This window comes from Ovis canadensis, chromosome 3 (genome assembly GCF_042477335.2).
Source record: "Ovis canadensis isolate MfBH-ARS-UI-01 breed Bighorn chromosome 3, ARS-UI_OviCan_v2, whole genome shotgun sequence".
Taxonomy (NCBI): domain Eukaryota; kingdom Metazoa; phylum Chordata; class Mammalia; order Artiodactyla; family Bovidae; genus Ovis; species Ovis canadensis.
The window spans coordinates 213877281-213897941 of record NC_091247.1 but is presented as its reverse complement, the minus strand read 5'-3'; the positions used below and the strand labels follow the sequence as shown (position 1 = coordinate 213897941).

Below are 20661 nucleotides of genomic sequence, written 5' to 3'. Positions count from 1 at the left end.
TTGCTATAAGAATGAGTTAAGTAAGTTGTTGTATCCCTAAATCTATCCCTGTGCTGTGCTTAGTCACTCAATAATTCAGACTGTTTGTGACCCCATGGACTATAGCCCATCAGGCTCCTCTGCCCATAGGATTTTTCAAGCAAGAATACTGGAGTGGGTTGTCATGCCCTCCTCCAGGGGATCTTCCCAATCCAGGGATCAAACCCAGGTCTCCTGCATTGCAGGCAGATTCTTTACCATCTGAGCCACCAGGAAAGGCCAAATCTATCCCTAAGTAAAAGCAAAACAAAATTCTTTCTGAAAGATTTCTACTATTTCTTCAATGTCTAACTTTAAAACAAATACTTAAATAAAATAGATCTCGTGAAAAACAGAAGGGAAAAAGGAGACATTGGAAAGAATTTCCCAGGTTTTTCAGCTGCTAGATTTACCTGACAGAGAATTTAAATAGCCATGATTAATGTGTTTGTGGAAATAATAGACAAAATGTGTATCTTTGCAGAGAAGTGATAACAAAAGTGAAGTACTTCTAGAGCTGAAAAATGTGTTAGCTGAAATTAAGAATTAAAGAATAATAGTAGCCATGCACTAGCTCAGCATAAAGTAGAAACATCACAGTGAAAGATCAGAGGATATTCTGCAATCCAGAATTTCAGGGCACATGAAAAGTGTTCTGGTTATGTTGTTGTATAGAAGATTTTCCCCTAAAATTTAGCCCAGTTCAGTTCAGTCACTCAGTCATGTCCAACTCTTTGTGACCCCATTGACTGCAGCTCACCAAACTTCCCTGTCCATCACCAACTCCCAGAACTTGCTCAAACTCATGTCCATCAAGTCGGTGATGCCATCTAACCATCTCATCCTCCCACCCTCAATCTTACAGCATCAAGGTCTTTTCCAACAAGTCAGTTCTTCTCATCAGGTGGCCAAAGTATTGGAGCTTCAGCTTCAGAATCAGTCCTTCCAATGAATATTCAGGGCTGATTTCCATCAGCATCCACTCGTTTGATCTCATTGCAGTCCAGGGGACTCTAAGCAGTCTTCCCCAACACCACAGTTCAAAAGCATCAATTCTTCACACTCAGCCTTCTTTATGGTCCAACTCTTACATCCATACATGCCTACTGGAAAAGCCATAGATTTGACTAAATGGACAATTGTCAGCAAAGTAATGTCTCTGCTTTTTAATATGCTATCTAGGTTTGTCATAGCTTTTCTTCCAAGGATTAGATGTCTTTTAATTTCATGGCTGCAGTCACCATCTACAGTGATTTTGGAGCCCAAGAATATAAAGTCTGTCACTGTTTCCATTGTTTCCCCATCTATTTGCCATGAAGAGATGGGACCAAATGCCATGATCTTAGTTTTTTGAATGTTGAGTTTTAAGCCAGCTTTTTCACTCTTCTCTTCCACTTTCATCAAGAGGCTCTTCGGGTCCTCTTTGCTTTCTGCCATAAAGGTGGTATCATCAGCATATCTGAGGTTATTGATATTTCTCCTGGCAACCTTGATTCCAGCTAGTGCTTCATCCAGCCCAGCAGTTCACATGATGTATTCTGCATATAGGCAGACGCTTTGACTCAGAGGGTAAAGCGTCTGCCTGCAATGCAGGAGACCTGGGTTTGATCCCGGGTCAGGAAGATCCCCTGGAGAAGTAAATGGCAACCCACTCCAGTATTCTTGCCTGGAAAATCCCATGGACAGAGAAGCCTGGTAGATTGTAGTCCATGGGATCGCAAAGAGTCGGACACAACTGAGTGACTTCACAGCAGGGTGACAACATACAGCCTTGACACACTCCTTTCCCAGTTTGGAATCAGTCTGTTTTTCCATGTCCAGTTCTAACTATTGCTTCTTGATCTGCATACAGGAGCCAGGTAAGGTGGTCTGGTATTCCCATCTCTTTAAGAATTTTCCATAGTTTGTTATGATCCACACAGTCAAAGGTTTGGCATAGTCAATAAAGCAGAAGTAGATGTTTTTCTGGAACTCTCTTGCTTTTTCTGTGATTCAACGGATGTTAGCAATTTGATCAATATGATAAGGCAAAACTTTTAGCTGAAGAAAAAGAATATATATTTCATTTTGCTTATGACTTTGGGTCATTAATCAGGAAGAAACTCCGTTTGGCAGGCTTTCAGTCAGGTCTTTTAGTGCTGCAATTAGATGTCACCTGGGGCTGAAGTCATTTAAAGACTTGACTGAACTCTGGTTCTGTAAGGAAATTCCCAGAAGTGTCCTAAGGGTAAAGGAACATCATGCCTTCAACTTAATTCAGAAAGATTTTACATATTCAGGAAGAAATGGGACAGAAGGGGAATTGAGAAGGAAGGACACACACACACACACACACACAGATTAAAGCAAAATATTGATACTAACATTTAGAAACCCAGGTAAAGGTCATAAAGGAATTTTTATATTACTTTTGCAACATTTTAATGTGTCAAGTGACATCAAAATTTAAAAAACTAAACGATGAAAACAACTCAAAGAGAATTCATTGCCAGGACACTTTCACAAAAAAAATACTCATAATATCAAAAATAATAGACCTAGGAGAAATCCTAGTAGAAGATGGGCAAAATCTCTGAGATGAATTCAAGATCTAACTGAATGGAGGGATGTATTATGTCAATGATTTGGAAAATTCAACATTGTCAGTGTCAGTCATCCTCAAATTCTTTGTCTCCTTTCAAATTTTAAAATCTAATCTCAAAAAAATACCCTTAAGCTTTTCTTTTGGTGAAAATGACAAGCTGGTTTCTAAATTCATACAAAATACAAGCAACCAAGAATGATCATCACAGTTGATAAGAAAAGCAACAAAGTTAGAGGAGTTAATATAAAGTAACTCTTGTAAATTAAAATTATTAACACTAACTGCAAAGTTTGAAACTCTGGGAGATAGTGAAGGACACAGAAGCCTGGTGAGCTGTAGTTCATGGGGTCACAAAGAGTCAGACGTGACTTAGTGATTGAACAACAAAACACGACAAAGTTGTGATAATTAAGAAAATGCATTATTGGTGCAAGGATAGACAAATGATAACGTGGAACAGAATAGAGAGTCTTAAAAAGGACAGACATACTTGCCCTTCTGCTTATGATGAAGGCAGCACTGAAGTGGGGAAAAAAATCTTTTCGGGAAAAGAATCTTTTCAGAAAAAGATTGAGCCAATTGGATATCCATATGAACACTGACCCTTATCTTACACCAATATCAACCCCAGAAGAAATGCACAATTATATGCAAGAGAAAAATATTAAAATTTCCATAAGACACTCTTGGAGAATATTTTTATGATCTAGGAGTAGGCAAAAATTCTTTTTTTAAAGGATATAAGAAGCATTAAATGTACAGGAAAAAGTTGGCAAGTTATGTTTCCATAATATTTAGAAATGAGTTCATCAAAGGACACCATTTGATTAAGAAAAAGAAAATAAATGACCAAGGGTTAAACATGGAAAGTAAGTAACACATATTTGCATCCAAAGACATTGTCATGGTAAGTTGTAGTATCATGTTTGTAATAGTCAAGAACTGGAAACAACTCAGATTTATACTGTCAGTAGAATTGATCAGTACATGGACATGTGATCATTCAAAGGCATTCAGTTCGGTTCAGTCACTCAGGTGTGTCCGACTCTTTGCGACCCCATGAATCACAGCATACCAGGCCTCCTTGTTCATCACCATCTCCCGGAGTTCACTCAGACTCACGTCAATCGAGTCCGTGATGCCACCCAACCATCTCATCCTCTGTCGTCCCCTTCTCCTCCTGCCCCCAATCACTCCCAGCATCAGAGTCTTTTCCAATGAGTCAACTCTTCACATGGGGTGGCCAAAATACTGGAGTTTCAGCTTTAGCATCATTCCTTCCAAAGAAATCCCAGGGTTGATCTTCTTCATAATGGACTGGTAGATCTCCTTGCAGTCCAAGGGACTCTCAAGAGTCTTCTCCAACACCTCAGTTCAAAAGCATCAATTCTTCAGTGCTCAGCTTTCTTCACAGTCCAACTCTCACATCCATACATGACCACAGGAAAAACCATAGCCTTGACTAGACGGACCTTAGTCGGCAAAGTAATGTATCTGCTTTTGAATATGCTATCTATGTTGGTCATAACTTTTCTTCCAAGGAGTAAGTGTCTTTTAATTAGAACTGGACATGGAACAACAGACTGGTTCCAAATAGGAAAAGGAGTACATCAAGGCTGTATATTGTCACCCTGCTTATTTAACTTATATGCAGAGTACATCATGAGAAACGCTGGACTGGAAGAAACACAAGCTGGAATTAAGATTGCCAGGAGAAATATCAATAACCTCAGATATGCAGATGACACCACCCTTATGGCAGAAAGTGAAGAGGAACTAAAAAGCCTCTTGATGAAAGTGAAAGAGGAGAGTGAAAAAGTTGGCTTAAAGCTCAACATTCAGAAAACGAAGATCATGGCATCCAGTCCCATCACTTCATGGGAAATAGATGGGGAAACAGTGGAAACAGTGTCAGACTGTATTTTGGGGGGCTCCAGAATCACTGCAGATGGTGACTGCAGCCATGAAATTAAAAGACGCTTACTCCTTGGAAGAAAAGTTATGACTAACCTAGAAAATTCAAAGGCACACTCTACGGTAAGAAAAATAAATATATAAAGTGCTACAGTATACAACATCATGAGTGAATCTCAAACATAATTTTGAGGCTAAGAAATTAGATACAAAAGCTGCAACATACTGCATCATTTTATATAAAGTTCAAAAATTGATAAAACTCTCTACATTAGCAGTTCAGTAAGCGCTTTTCCCTGTTGAGGAGAGGGGATGACAGTGACATTATTTTTGTTGCTCTGAGGTGGGGTTCATACTGAGGTCTATACTTACTGCTCCTACATTGTTTTCTATGATTACATGTAAGCAACAATGTAGCTTAAAAATATATTATTCCCCTTCACACTTCTTGCCCTGACCTGAAAAATGAAGGAACAATGAGAAGATCCAAATTTCACCTGAAATATCTGACTTTGAAGTCCATTTTCCCTCCCTCTCTGTTCTTGAGGACATTTCACTCCAGGAGCATCATGAGCACCAGTAGCCCTTGTCCCTTGCTCTTACCTGAGCAGATCACAGAGGCTGTGTTGCCATGGGAACAGTCAGGACCACCCAGGGCAGTCACAGGACAACTCCACAGGAAGGACTCTGCCCCGGAGCAGTGAAATCAGACTGTTGAGATCTGATCACCTCCTTCCACCAAGTGTGGTCCTCTGGGGGTGGAGATGGCGACTCCACAGCCGAGCTGACGACAGACAACATTGGCATTGGCCAGACTCCAGTGGGAGGCACAGAGCACTCTCCATCGTCCAGAAATGTTCATCTCCACCTGCCCCTCACACTGAGAGGAGCCGTTTGTCATGAGCCGGATTTCTGAGTATGCTGGTAGAAGAAGACAGAGTTTCAGCAAAATCATATGACTTTCTCACCTGAACAGGGTGGTCACAGAGGTGAAAGGCCTGACCTGCATCTCACCTGAACTGACAACTTGAGCAGCTCCACTGTGGTGACAAGTGCCCCCTGGACAGGGCACTCTGGGGCAGAACCAGAGCTCAGGCTCCTCCCCCTCACACCTGAACTCTTCAGCCCAGACCCAGGCACTGGACTCTCTGAAAAGCTCATGTCCCAGGACAGACACAGCCTTGCCACACCCTAGCTCTGCACAGATGATCTGGGCAGTGGGGAGGGTGACGTTCCCATCAGACACTGGGATCCAGTCTTCTTCAGAATACACTTCTACTCGCCCTGAGCAGGGTCCATCCCCTCCAGCCAGACGCACAAATCCTAAGAGGAAACAACAAAACCAATGAGTTTACATGGTGCTGACTTGAAACCACGCATTACAGGCCATGATGTGAAAGTTTTTCTTTGTAGAAGTGGAGCATGTAGAGAGTCTTTGACAGTTAGTGTCATAATTGAATTTTCTTGAGCAGGTTTCTAAAGAGAAATCCAGGAGGATTACAAGGTCAGTTTGTAATGGCTGAATCCCAAGAACATACAATTTGAGACTGGTTAGAAATCTGAATTCCTTGGTCTAGGAGCCTAGAAACTACAGAGCGCAATTCAGATCATTGGAATGGCTGAATACTGGAAACACATCATTTAGCATTGGTTGAAGAAGTGAATTTCTCATTTAGCACCCTAGGACCTACAGATCCAAGGATAATATATAATATGCAGGCACTTGAAAGTAGAGATATGCCGAACAGAACCCACCCAGAGGAACATGGACTATGAGATGAGAGACCTAGCATCCAGACAAGCTTAGAAAGCTTTCCTGGAACTTGTGGGGCTAATATCCTGATCAGTTTTATCTCCCAGGAGCTAGTCCTCAAGTGGCTTAGGTGAGGGTAAGTCTTGAGGCTGGATCCATGAGGGGATGCCAATCTGTAGACGGTGACAGCTCCAAAGAAGAAATATAGATGCTATCACTAATTCATGTTTATGTAATCATATCTTGTCTTTTCAATGGCAAAAATTTCATGAATTTCTTCAGTGACCTTAGTGGGAAAGAAGATGAGTTAAGAAAACTCAGAGAGTCATAGAGAGAGAGGCCCAGCCATCTCTCTTGAAATCCTAGAATTTGTCAAAGGACCTGGTAGAGTTTGTGTTCTCAGTGGGAGCTTACCAGACAGCTGAGTTTCCAGATCATCTCCTATTAAAGGGTTTTCTTCTGAAACAAGACTCATAGAAAATGCTAATTGATTTTAATACTATCATTGTACTAATTCTAACCACAGAAAAACATGCATTCTTCTCAAGCACAAATGGAATATTCTCCAGGCTAGGTTACAAATAAGTCTTAACAAATTCAAAAATATTAAAATAATTCGAAGTTTCTTTCATGACCATAATGGAATGGAACTAAAACTCAATAGTGATAAGGAAACAGGAAATTCATGAATATATAAAAATTAAACCACACACTCCTATTTTAAGACTGTTTTCTCTATTTCTATTAAGAATGCCATTGGGATTTAGATAGGAATTGCATTAAATCTGTAGATCACTTTGACAAGTACAGGCATTTTAACAATATTACTTCTTCCAGGCCAGAAGCACAGAATGACTTTCCATTGATTATATTGTCTTTAATTTCTTTTTTTTCCCCTTTAAAATTTTATTGGATTATAGTTGATTTACAGTGTTATGTTAGTTTCAGGCATACAACAAATTGATTCAGTTATACATGTACATATATTCATTCTTTTTCAGATTCTTTTCTATATAGGTTATCACAGAATATTTTTAAAGTAAATTTATTTATTTTAATTGGAGGCTAATTACTTTACAATATTGTATTGGTTTTGCCATACATCAACATGAATCCATCACAGGTATATACGTGTTTCCCATCCTGAACCCCCCTCCCTCCTCCCTCCCAGTACCATCCCTCTGGGTCGTCTCAGTGCACCAGCCCCAAACATCCAGTATCATGCATCGAACCTGGACTGGCAATTCATTCCATATATGATACTATACATGTTTCAATGCCATTCTTTCAAATCTTCCCACCGTTGCCCTCTCCCACAGAGTCCAAAAGACTGTTCTATATATCTGTGTCTCTTTTGCTGTCTCGCATACAGGGTTATCATTACCATTTTTCTATATTCCATATATATGCGTTAGTATACTGTATTGGTGGTTTTCTTTCTGGCTTACTTCACTCTGTATAACAGGCTCTAGTTTCATCCACCTCATTAGAACTGATTCAAATGTATTCTTTTTAATGGCTGAGTAATACTCCATTGTGTATATGTACCACAGCTTTCTTATCCATTCATCTGCTGATGGACATCTAGGTTGCTTCCATGTCCTGGCTATTATAAACAGCGCTGTGAAGAACATTGAGGTACATGTGTCTCTTTCAGTTCTGGTTTCCTCGGTGTGTATGCCCAGAAGTGGGATTGCTGGGTCATAAGGCAGTTCTATTTCCAGTTTTTTAAGAAATCTCCACACTGTTCTCCATAGTGGCTGTACTAGTTTGCATTCCCACCAACAGTGTAAGAGGGTTCCCTTTTCTCCACACCCTCTCCAGCACTTATGGCTTGTAGACTTTTGGATCGCAGCCATTCTGACTGGCATGAAATGGTACCTCATTGTGGTTTTGATTTGCATTTCTCTGATAATGAGTGATGTTGAGCATCTTTTCATGTGTTAGCCATCTGTATATCTTCTTTGGAGAAATGTTTGTATAGCTCTTTGGCCCATTTTTTGATTGGGTCATTTATTTTTCTGGAATTGAGCTGCAGGAGTTGCTTGTATATTTTTGAGATTAGTTGTTTGTCAGTTGCTTCATTTGCCATTATTTTCTCCCATTCAGAAGGCTGTCTTTCCACCTTGCTTATAGTTTCCTTTGTTGTGCAGAAGCTATTAAGTTTAATTAGGCCCCATTTGTTTATTTTTGCTTTTATTTCCAGTATTCTGGGAGGTGGGTCATAGAGGATCCTGCTGTGATGTATGTCAGAGAGTGTTTTGCATATGTTCTCCTCTAGGAGTTTTACAGTTTCTGATTGTACATTTAGATCTTCAATCCTTTTTTATTTTTGTGTATGGTGTTAGAAAGTGTTCTAGTTTCATTCTTTTATAAGTGGTTGACCAATTTTCCCAGCTCCACTTGTTAAAGAGATTGTCTTTAATCCATTGTATATTCTTGCCTCCAATCCATTGTATATTCTTTCCTCCTTTGTCAAAGATAAGGTGTCCATAGGTGTGTGGATTTATTTCTGGGCTTTCTATTTTGTTCCATTGATCTATATTTCTGTCTTTGTGCCAGTACCATACTGTCTTGATGACTGTGGCTTTGTAGTTGAGCCTGATGTCAGGCAGGTTGATTCCTCCAGTTCTATCTTCTTTCTCAAGATTGCTTTGGCTATTCGAGTTTTTTTTTTTTTTTCCATACAAATTGTGAAATTATTTGTTCCAGCTCTACGTAAAATACCGTTGATAGCTTGACAGGGATTGCTTTGAATCTATAGATTGCTTTGGGTAGTATACTCATTTTCACTATATTGATTCTTCCGATCCATGAACATGGTATATTTCTCCAGCTATTAGTGTCCTCTTTGATTTCTTTCACCAGTGTTTTATAGTTTTATATATATAGGTCTTTAGTTTCTTTAGGTAGATATATTCCTAAATATTTTATTCTTTTCGTTGCAATGGTGAATAGAATTGTTTCCTTAATTTCTCTTTCTATTTTCTCATTATTGCAGTATAGGAATGCAAGGGATTTCTGAGTATTAATTTTATATCCTGCAACTTTGTATTCATTGATTAGCTCTAGTAATTTTCTGGTGGAGTCTTTAGGGTTTTCTATGTAGAGGATCATGTCATCTGCAAACAGTGAAAGTTTTACTTCTTCTTTTCCAATTTGGATTCCTTTTCTTTCTTTTTCTGCTCTGATTGCTGTGGCCAAAACTTCCAGAACTATGTTGAATAGTAGTGGTGAAAGTGGGCACCCTTGTCTTGTTCCTGACTTTAGGGGAAATGCTTTCAATTTTTCACCATTGAGGATAATGTTTGCAGTGGGTTTGTCATATATATCTTTTATTATGTTGAGGTATGTTCCTTCTAGTCCCACTTTCTGAAAAGTTTTTTTGTCATAAATGGATGTTGAATTTTGTCAAAGGCTCTCTCTGCATCTATTGAGATAATCATATGGCCTTTATTTTTCAATTTGTTAATGTGGTATCTTTAATTTCTTTCATGGATGTTTTACAATTCTAAAAGAAGATGGCATGTTGAATGTTTTACAATTCTAAAAGGAGGAAGAAGAAGGAGAAGGAGGAGGAAGTGAGCAAACAAGCCATAATTTGGAGAGTTCCAAGTTCAAAAAGCCTCAATATGGACAAAATATGTAAATATTTGTGGGAAACACTTGTTGAATAGGTTGTTAGCATATTACATCACCCTCCGCTCCTCCCATCTACCACTTAAGCTGCTATCCTTTTTCATTTCTCCCACTTCAGACAAGCAAACACAATCTTAAAAGACACAGCTGAATGGAAAAGAAAATCAGAAAGGATAGCTACTGCTGTAGAAGTAGGCTGTAGGTGGGGCATATGGCAGGCAAGGTGAGATCAAGGAATTTTTAAAACTAAAGGAGAGAAACCAAAATCAAAGTTCATCATTTTGTCATCAGAGGAACACATTTTGAACAGAATGAAAATAACCCAATGAAAAAACTTTATTTGATTCATCAAGTACAATTCCCTGATTTTTAGATGTGTTCTGATTATTTATTTCTAAAGTTCTTACTGGTAAAGGACTGCTTAGTGATGCCCAACATCCAACCAAAAAATTATTAGAATTTCCAAAAATAATCATTTAAATCAACTTCAGAAATTACAGAAATTACTGAATTGGCTGAAGAGATCTTTAAACCACTAATATCAATATGCTTAATGAAGAAAAAAAATAAACAGGGAAGAAAACTAGGAAAAATAAACACATGAGACTTCTAAAACTGAAAAAACGTAGCATTGGAATGAACAGTTATTTGGATTAGTTACACAAGAGACTCGACATTGCAGAATAAAAGAACTGGGAAGTAAAACACAGCAGTAGAGACTAACTAAACTGAACCAAAGAGAGTAAAAAGGCAGATAAATATGAACGGAAACACAGTGGCATGTAGGATAATATAAAAATATATAAAATATGTGTATTTGAAGATTCAAAATAAGGGATGTGCAGAAAAATATTAAGAAAAGATAAATGAAAGTTTTTGCAAATTTATTGAAAACTATAAATCCACTGATTCAAAAAGCTAAACAAACACTGAACAAGGTAATAAAATCATTCTCAGAAAACATGACAATGTAAATACTGAAATTCAGTAATAAACAAACAAACAAAAATATCTTAAGAGCAGCCGGGGAAATTTGACACATTATATACAGCAAAACAAAAGGATAAGTATTATTTACTGACTTCTTGTTGGAGGCAGTGAAAGTCAGAAGACAATGTAAAAACATATGTAAAGTATTGGGGTTGGGCACTTGTTACTCTAGAATTGAATCACCTATAAAAATATTTTTCAAAACTGAATGAAAATTAAATGACTTCAGGTAAATGAAAAAATAATAGAACTGGAGGCCAGAAGACACAACTACACAAAACTGCCTTAGAAAGTTCTTCAAGCTAAAGGGAGATGACAGCAGATGAAAACAGGGATCCACTCAAAGGTATAGAGTCTCTGCTAAATGTTGATTCTCTGTTAGAAGATTTAAGGCAAAAATATTAGCAACAAACTATAAGATTCATAATAAATTTATAAGTAGAATGTGCGGCAGCGATAGCACCAATGGCCAAAGTGGAAGAAAACTAATGACTGGCATTTTGCATGTTGTGACGTTACGTCATTTCAAGGTGGAACGTAATTAAAGATTAGTGATTCAACGTGGGCTTCCCCAGTGGTTCAGTGGTGAACAATCCATCTGCCAATGCGGAGGACGCGGTTTCAATCCCAGGTCTAGGAAAATCCCACATACCACGGAGCAACTAAGCCCGTGCACCACAATTAGTGAACCTGTGCTCTAGAGCCCGGGGGCCATGACTACTGAAGCTTAAGCACCATAGAGCCTGTGCTCCACAGCAAGAGAGGCCACCGCAATGAGAACCTCATGCCTGCAGCTAGAGAGTAGCCTCTGATCTCCACATCTAGAGAAAAATCTATGCAGCAATGAAGACCCAGCACAGCCAAGAATAAATAAAAATTATTTTAAAATTAAAAAAACAATTCAACATTATCACTTAAAAATCTGATATGATTAATAAGCCAATAGAATTTTAAGATAAAATAATATACTCAAAGATTAAAATAGAACAAAGATATAACAAATAGCAGGCAAGTACACTTAAACCCAATTATATCAATAATTACATTAAATGTAAATATTTTAAATACTCCAAATAAAAAACAAGATGATCAGACCAGATTAAATAAGACAAAACAATATACTGTCTATAAATATATATGTGTTTGAATATAAACACAGAAACATATTAAAAAGGTAAAAAATTACATACTATGCAAACACAAATCAGAGAAGACTGTATACAGTTTATTTATATTAATATCATACAAAGTCAGACTATAAGACAAAGAATACATTCAGAGAAAAAGAAATATTTTATGGTAATAAAATACAAAAGAAATTATAGACTAGCAAAACTGGTGGCTTAATAAAGTGATGTTTAGAAGAAAATTTAGAACCTTGATGCTTCCTTGATGCCTACATTAGAATAAAAATAGAAACAGAAGAAAATGACCCAAGACTCAAGAATCTACAAAAGCAACAACAATCATAACTGGAAAGTGAAATTTGCTCAGTCGTGTCTGACTCTTTGTGACCCCATGGTCTATACAATCCATGGAATTCTCCAGGCCAGAATACTGGAGTGGGTAACCTTTCCCTTATCCAGGGGGTCTTCCCAACCCAGGGATTGAACCCAAGTGACCCGCATTGTAGGCAGATTCTTTACCAGCTGAGCCACAAGGGAAGCCCAAGAATACTGGAGTGGGTAGCCTATCCCTTCTCCAGGAGATCTTCCTGACCCAGGAATCAAACAGGGGTCTCCTGCATTGCAGGCAGACTGTTCAACAACTGAGCTATCAGGGAAAATCATAACTGAAAAAGAGGAGTGAATACTGAGTACAGAAATCAATTAAGTAGAAAGCAAATACAAATCAAAAAAATCAATAGGGTCCATTAGTGATTTTCTTAAAAAGAACATTAACATGGATAATCTTCTAGCAAAACCAATTAAGAAAAAAAGAAGGAACACAAATTAACACCACCAGTAAAAAAAGGAGGAATATTATTATAGATCTTCCCAGCATCTAAAGATAAGAGATATGAACCAGTGTTATTCTAATTTGAAATTTTTTTGTAAAGTGGGCCTAGTCTTTGAAAACACATTACTTGTGAAACACAACTCACCAAAATCTGATACAAAAAAAAGAGAAAAATATGAGAAAACTTATATTTGTTAAATAAACAGAATCCATATTATTAAAACTTTCCTCTAAGAAAACTGCAACCTCCAAATGCTAGCACTTCCACAGAGCTCAGAAATGACTCCCACAACAAGATAAAGGAAGAGAGGGAGGGAAGGAATGGGGGCAGGAAGGAAGTGTAACACAGAGGCTGTGGTGAATGTATGAGTTGACTGCATCTTTCCAACCCTCCCCTTCTGCAATCCTTGCATCTTCATCCCCTCACCATTCTGCACTTCAGTACTGTAGTCCCCGGTGGCTCAGAAGATAATCAAGACTCTGCCTGCAATGCAGGAGACCCAGGTTTGATCCCTGGGTGAGGACGATCCCCTGGAGAAGGAAATGGCAACCCACTCCAGTATTCTTGCCTGGAGAATCCCATGGACAGAGGAGCTTGGTGGGCTACAGTCCACGGTGTCACAAACAGTAGAACAGGACTGAAGCAACTTGGAACACTTGCACCACAGTCCTTCTCAATTTGTTTAGCCCCTCATTGAAATCTCCTCCTTATTTCAAACAAGCTTCTATACATTCTTCTCTGGTCATTGTTTCTACTCTAGATTTCTTCTAAACACAGCACTCCAATTCCAACAATCCACTACTGAGGCTGAAATTTCTCTTCCATACCTGACTCCTAAGATTAAGCAGAAGAAACTCCAAGAATTCAATTTTGATTAAGATAATGAAAAGACAAGCTATTCTAATCTTATCTCTACCACATCACCACCATTTAACTTATCTTCGCATCATTAAAATATGTCTGAAAAGACAGACCAAGGTAAGGAAACTAGTGACAACAACAATAAAAAAAAAAAAATAGAAGGAACCTGAAACCATTCATAAAAATGTGAGAGCCTAAGTTAGAGCAATGGTAGTCAGGGAGTACAAACCATAATCAGGGTTTAAATATCAGAGCACTCTCCACTTCTTTACCTTTAAGCGTATCTTAACTGGAATTAATATCAAGACATCAATCTTCTTAGGATGATAACATTGGAAGTTCTAATTTCACAGAAAGTTCAAACATCACACACTCCATTTTCATTCAGATGGTGATTTATCAAAATATGGTAGAGACACCTGTAGTGCTTCCACAAATTTATCTACAGTTAGAACCATGATTAGGACATTGTGACAATAAAGAAGGAAGGTTACTTGAGATGCCAGAAAATGGGTTTGCTTAAAACAAAAGTTTCTAACTAAAATTTACCAGCACCTTGACAATAATTATTTTTAATAAGAATGATAAAGAGAATGGAAGAAAAGTTTTTGAAGAGATGAATAGATTTATGACATAAGTCCTGTAATGGTTTCACAAATGCATACTTATCAAGGAGTTTTGTATGTCAGTCATACCTCAATAAAGTCCCTTTTAAAAAGGAAAATAATTGTTTTTTTAAGGGCTTCAACTAGAATCATCAAAGATCTGCTGAAGGTGAGATTAGAAAAGATCACTTTTCTAATGATCTTCTTCAACATAAACACCCAAGAGCTGATTGGCTGTGGCTAGTAAGGACCTACTGGAGATGTACTCAGGGCTCCCTTGTCCCACAGTCACATCAGATGGGGTGATTCTTGCCTAAGACCAACTCCCTACTTGAGGGAACTCACTGTGATAACTGACAATATCTTCCTCCAGTCCAGTTTCTCTGATGGGATTAATATCCTGGACATCCAATCCACAATTATGATAACACCTAGAAGCCTCTGCCAAATACTGTGACCACCCACTCACACCCTAGTTTCACTGCTGTCTTTCCTGCATCACCTTGGCACAGATCAAACACATAGACAGCACTGAGCACTTCATAGGAGTCACTTCAGGTCCTCTTAGCTTCACTGCCTCTTACACGTGATGCGCTTCAGCTGCTGTGTTGTAAACTTCAATACTTCATTTCCCTGCTCCCTCAACATCCCTGCAAATGTGGTGTGAGCTCCCCACTCAGTTGATCAGGTGCACCAGCATGATGAGACTGTTTTCTGCCACAAGTCCCACTTCTGGCTTCCTCTGACTGTGACCTAGAGACATTTAAATGCACCAGCGAAATCCCCTCACACCTTTTCTTTGTGTAACTGCATCCTGACCCCCAGTATGATCACTTGTCCACGGGTCTTCACATGCCCTTTTGGGTCACCATTGCCTGGTTGAGCCTATTCTATTGTCACGTCCTCCGCATACCAACCTGATGGAGTGTGTGACTCTGAGTTTTAGCACCTATGAGCATGATAAACCTTGTTGCCTACAACTCTCCTGTGACCGCCCCCAACCCCACCATGTAGCCACACCGTACTGACCATTATGCCAAGGAATACAGAACAATTACCATGATGAGACTATGTCACGGAGGTCAAACACAGCAGCTGTATCTATATGAAACTTTTGACCTGACTTCTCTACCTTCTGTGACGCATCACACAGACCCTTCACCCAAGCATCTTCTAAAGGCTATAATCCATAATCTCGAGTCATTCTGGTGATAAGACAGAGGCTTTTCCTGCTAGAGATCCTTTCTCAGATCAGGCAGGACTTACCTGAGCAGACTACTCCAGCATCCCGGTCATGGGAACAGCTATTATTATGATAGTCTTTAATATCGGAATGCGTACAGTCACTGATAGTTGACTCTGTCCCTTCACATGAAGTATACAAAAGCCAAATGGGGCCAAGTCCTGGCCCAAAATAAGCCCATCCAGGAAAACCAATGGCAGCTCCACACCCCAGCTGTCTGCACACTACAGATGCATCCTCCAATCTCCAGCGGTCATCATCCACCGTGCCCCATTCTCCTTGGTGCTTCACTTCCACTCTCCCCTCACAGTGGTGGGCTCCATCCTTCAACCTCAGCTCCAGAGCTGCAAGAGAGAACAGACACAGGAAACAGGAGAGATTTTAGGAGGCTTGAAGTGATATAATATAAGTTATCTGAGGAGTGAAAGAGTGCATGGGATATAGTATTTCTTGACCTCTGTGATATAAACATTCCCACAATGGCCAACTCAAAGCTCCCAATGTGCCATCACTGAACCTGGAGCAGGAAGAGAGGCACCAGGTATTTCTCACAATCCTATAGAACCAGCTCCATGGATACCACCAAGGACAGACCCTCAGGGAGTCTGGACGCTGCCCTCCCTGTAGATGTACCCAAGGCCTCTAGGGCCCAGCTTCCCCATCTCAGTTACAGCTCATGGCCCGGGATCTAGGGAAGAACCCTCCCTCTCCTTCCTTGTCCATAGGGAGCATCTCATCCAGCTCAGCAACAGAGGGCTGGGGAACAGGCTCTGAAAGGTCCTGGCTATTCCAGCTGCCTGGTATTCATGTCCTTGTGTAACCCACACTTGAATGTATCTAGTAACATGCATCTAACAAATGGAATTTGACAAAAGTGATCAGATGGCACTTTAGCCATTAAGTTTTAAGACGACTCTGGTTTCTGCATTAAAAAGGAGTTCATCTGTAGGAACATTATAGATGGAGACATTACTAGTGTTCAGCAACATTTAAAATTCTCTTTTTGTGAGCATGTGGAAATAGTAATACTTCCTTACTTATTTGAAGTTAAGCATAACCATGTGATCTGGCTCATTCAACAAAGTGGCAGAACAAATGATGTCACTTCCACATAGAAACATTTAAGAGCCACTATATTTTTCTACCACAGCAAATACTGCAGCCTTGTATTGCAGTGGGAGCATAATACAATGGTGGAGAATTCAACAACCTGAGTGCTTGAATAATTATGATAGCAGAAGTCCTGCCAAAGTGAACAGAACATATTATATAAGGATACATCTTGTTTTTTCACTACACCATACCTAGCTTACTTTCACTAAAATGGAAAATGACAGCAGAAAATTGACAGAAAGAAAAATACTAAGATAAAGACTAGGTATACAAAATTGAGAAACATCTATACTGACATCTAAAACCCCAAGAACAAAAAGAGATGTCAGGGTAGAGTAGACTGAAGCCTTAGATTTACTGAAAGAAAAAAAAAAAAGCTGCCAATCTCAAATTCTACACTCAAAACCATTCTCTCAAAGAATAAAGACCTCAAATGTGCCATTACCAAAATGCTGCTGTAGGAGACAGCAGCCCCCATCCTCTTAAAAAAGACCAAACTTAGACAGCAATCAGTAACAAAAACAGCTCCAGAAAGATCTGGAGTACCCTAAGAAGTTTGACCACGCCAAGATACTATCATTTTGGAGGGATCATTACATCCTCCAAACCAGAATCACTCAGTGTCAGGGGTGCCAGGAGAGTTCTTCTCACCAGGAAGGTAAGATCAGGCTGAGTAACCCTAGCCTCTGGGGGCACCATATGAAAGTCCTGCTTCAGGTTCTCTTCACACAGACCTGCAAAGCTCAGCCAGTCTTATAGAGCTGGCTAGGCGTAAGAAAGAAGAGCAAAGACCAATAGCAACCACATGGCAGGAGAAATCACAGTTCAAAGTGACCTGCTCTCCAGACAAATGCAGCAGATTTTACCCCTGAAAGAATTAATAACCAGCACAGATGATGGTTTCCAGTAGTCCTGTATGGATGTGAGAGTTGGACAGTAAATAAGGCTGAGCCCTGAAGAATCATTAAGAGCAATAAAGACATATAAATTTGTTTTTAAAAAAAGAACTAACCAGATATTCTGAAGCTGAATAATAAATGAATGGGCTTTCCAGGTGACGCTAGGGGTAAAGAACCCGTCTGCCAGTGCAGGAGATGTAAGAGACTCAGGTTTGATCCCTGGGTCTGGAAGATCCCCTGGAGGAGTACATAGCAACCCACTCCAGTATTCTTGCCTGGTGAATCCCATGGACAAAGGACCCTGGTGGGCTACAGTCCATGGGGTCACAAAGAGTCACACATGACAGAGGCGATTAAGCATTAACACAATACAATGAGTAAACTGAAGAATTCAGTACAAAGATTCAATACCAAAGTTGACCAAGGAAAAGGAAAAAAAAGAACCAATAAGTTAGAAGAAAGATCAGTTGAACGTATCCAATTAGAGAAACAAAAAGAGAATGAAAGGAATATAGAAAGCAGTGTAAATATGTACACCATAAAGAGAAACATATGTATTGAATGGAGCCACAGAAGAAGTGAAGGAGAAAAGAAATAATGGCTGAGGACTTCTCTGGTGGTGAAGTGGATAAGAATACGCCTGCCAATGCAGGGGACATGGGTTCAATCCCTGGTCCAGGAAGTCACATGCTGCAGAGCAACTAAGCCTGTGTGCCACAGCTGCTGAACCCTGTGTGTCCAGAGCCTGTGCTCTGCACCAAGGGAAGCCACTGCAGTGAAAAGCCTGAGCACTGCTCACCGCAGCTAGAGAAAGCCCGCAGGCAGCAAGGAGACCTAGCAAAGAAAGAAAGACAGACTGAGAATTTCTGAAACCTGCGGGGAAATCCAGACATCTAAGTTCAAGAAGCTAAAAAGTAACCCCAAAAGATGCACAGAGTAAACTATCCAAAAGCAAAGAGAAAGAGAGAATTCTAAGTCTAAAGAGAAGGAAAAAATTCTGTCACCCAAGAGGACTCCCATAAGGAGATCAGCGGATTGTCCAAAGAAACCCTGCAGACCATGAAGAAGGATTAGTAACATACTCCACCCTCACTCAGGGGAAAGCAGCTCCAGGGAGGGACAGGAGAGGGCACAAGAGAAAGGGCTCCCTACAGAGTCACAGCAGATCCTGGGAGGGGAAAGGACCGTCCCAGGCCCCCAGCACATCAGGAAATGAGTCACGGGGACCAGGACAGGGACTCAGGAACTTATACACATGGGGCTGCACATCAACTGATCTTTACAAACAGAGGGACAAATTGTTCATTGGAAGGACGGATGTTGAAGCTGAAACTCCAATACTTTGGCCACCTTATGTGAAGAGTTGACACATCTGAAAAGACCCTGAAGCTGGGAAAGAGAGAAGGTGGGAGGAGAAGGGGATGACAGAGGATGAGATGATTGGATGGCGTCACCGACTCAATGGACATGAGTTTGGGTAGACTCTGGGAGTTGGTGATGGACAGGGTAGGCCTGGTGTGCTGCGGTCCATGGGATCACAGAGTCAGACACCAGTGAGCGACTGAACTGAACTGAACTGAACTGAACAGACAAGAAGTCCCCTCTCCTGGATGCGGGCTTCTCTGCTCCCTAATGGACACCTGGTGGGAATGGGTGAGGCCAGCAGGCAGAGCCTCTCACAGAGCCCAGTGCTAGGCAGACATGGCAACAAGCAGAGGGGAGCCCGAGAGATGGGGGAGAGGAGCCAGAGAGAGGCAGGCAGGTGCACGATTAGCTCTGATCCAGTTACATGCAGCGGCCGTGACACCCAGGCCTGTGGACACCCTGTGTGCTTCACAGACCAACGGACTCAGTCCCTGCTCAGCAGCTCTGTTCCTCTCACACAGACGGGCTCCACCTCCCCTCACATGGACACACAGCCTTACACACCCTCACACACTCCTCACTCACCCTCGCTCACCCACACTCACCCACACATACTCCTCACACACCTTAATACATCACTTGCACACTCCTCACACACTCCACAAACTCATACACTCTTCACACCCACATACATCCTCACACACACACACCCTCACACACTTACACACACACACTCTTCATACCCTCACACACACACACACATGCTCTCACACACTCCTCACCTGTGCACATACACACACATACACACACACAATCACAGAGCCTACAGGAGTGAAAACACAGGAAACACGGGGACCCAGGGGCAGTGCTTACACACCAGGCACGTGGAGCGTGTGGGAACAGCTCAGAGTCCCCAGTGAGCTCAGTCACTGGACCTTCCACACACTGGGAGCCACTGCGACCCTAGAAGCTCCCTGAAAACAAGGGAGACAGTGGAGGGACTCAGGCTGACCCAGCTAGGTCCAGACAAAACCTCACTGCTCTGTAAAATCTGCCGCTATGACCAATGGACCCCCCATAGGAGAGGGACATCACATCAGCATGGTTCTTTTTTGGTCAGAAACACTGAGGCTCAGCTCCAGAACTCCAGACACCTGCCTGCTGTGGACCCAGGACAGAGGGGCAGCTCTTACCTTGACCACCCACTACGGTGCCGAGGAGGAGGACACAGCGTCCCTGCAGGGAGAGGTGTCTGCCCAGAGCCATCCTGACCCCACGTACTCAAGGTCACAGTCCCAGCTGCAGGATCAGCCTGTGAGGAGGCGTCAGGGTGCCGACCGGGGTCTATATAGACCACCCCTTACACCCTCCCTCCTGAGAGCCAATAGCAACACCTTTCACCATTTCAGGCACTATTGGAGGTTGCATCTGCCACTTTCTGTAGCTCAGACACCAATGAGCTTCTGAATCTTCAACATCTCCTTATATGAGCAACACGGTCCTTTGACCTCCTGTTTCCGTAGTCCTAAATGCTGGGTCCTACCACTGGGACTGGGGTAGAAACGGTTCATCAAAAATCATGAGTGCCTTTCTCTCCCCTGATCACCCTGGTCAATATCTGAAGACTGTGAGATCTCACAGGGTCTGAATGTGGATCTGTTGACCCATGGAGAATAACTTTTGTAGAATCAAGTATTGATCTTCCCTAGCACTGAGC

The 20661-nt window shown here is 40.8% G+C and overlaps 1 pseudogene; it reads right to left on the bottom strand.

The window, feature by feature from the left end:
* LOC138437852 (antigen WC1.1-like) overlaps positions 1 to 20216 on the bottom strand; it is a 68420-nt pseudogene extending 48204 nt beyond the window's left edge.
* Between the last annotated feature and the right edge of the window lie 445 nt (positions 20217 to 20661).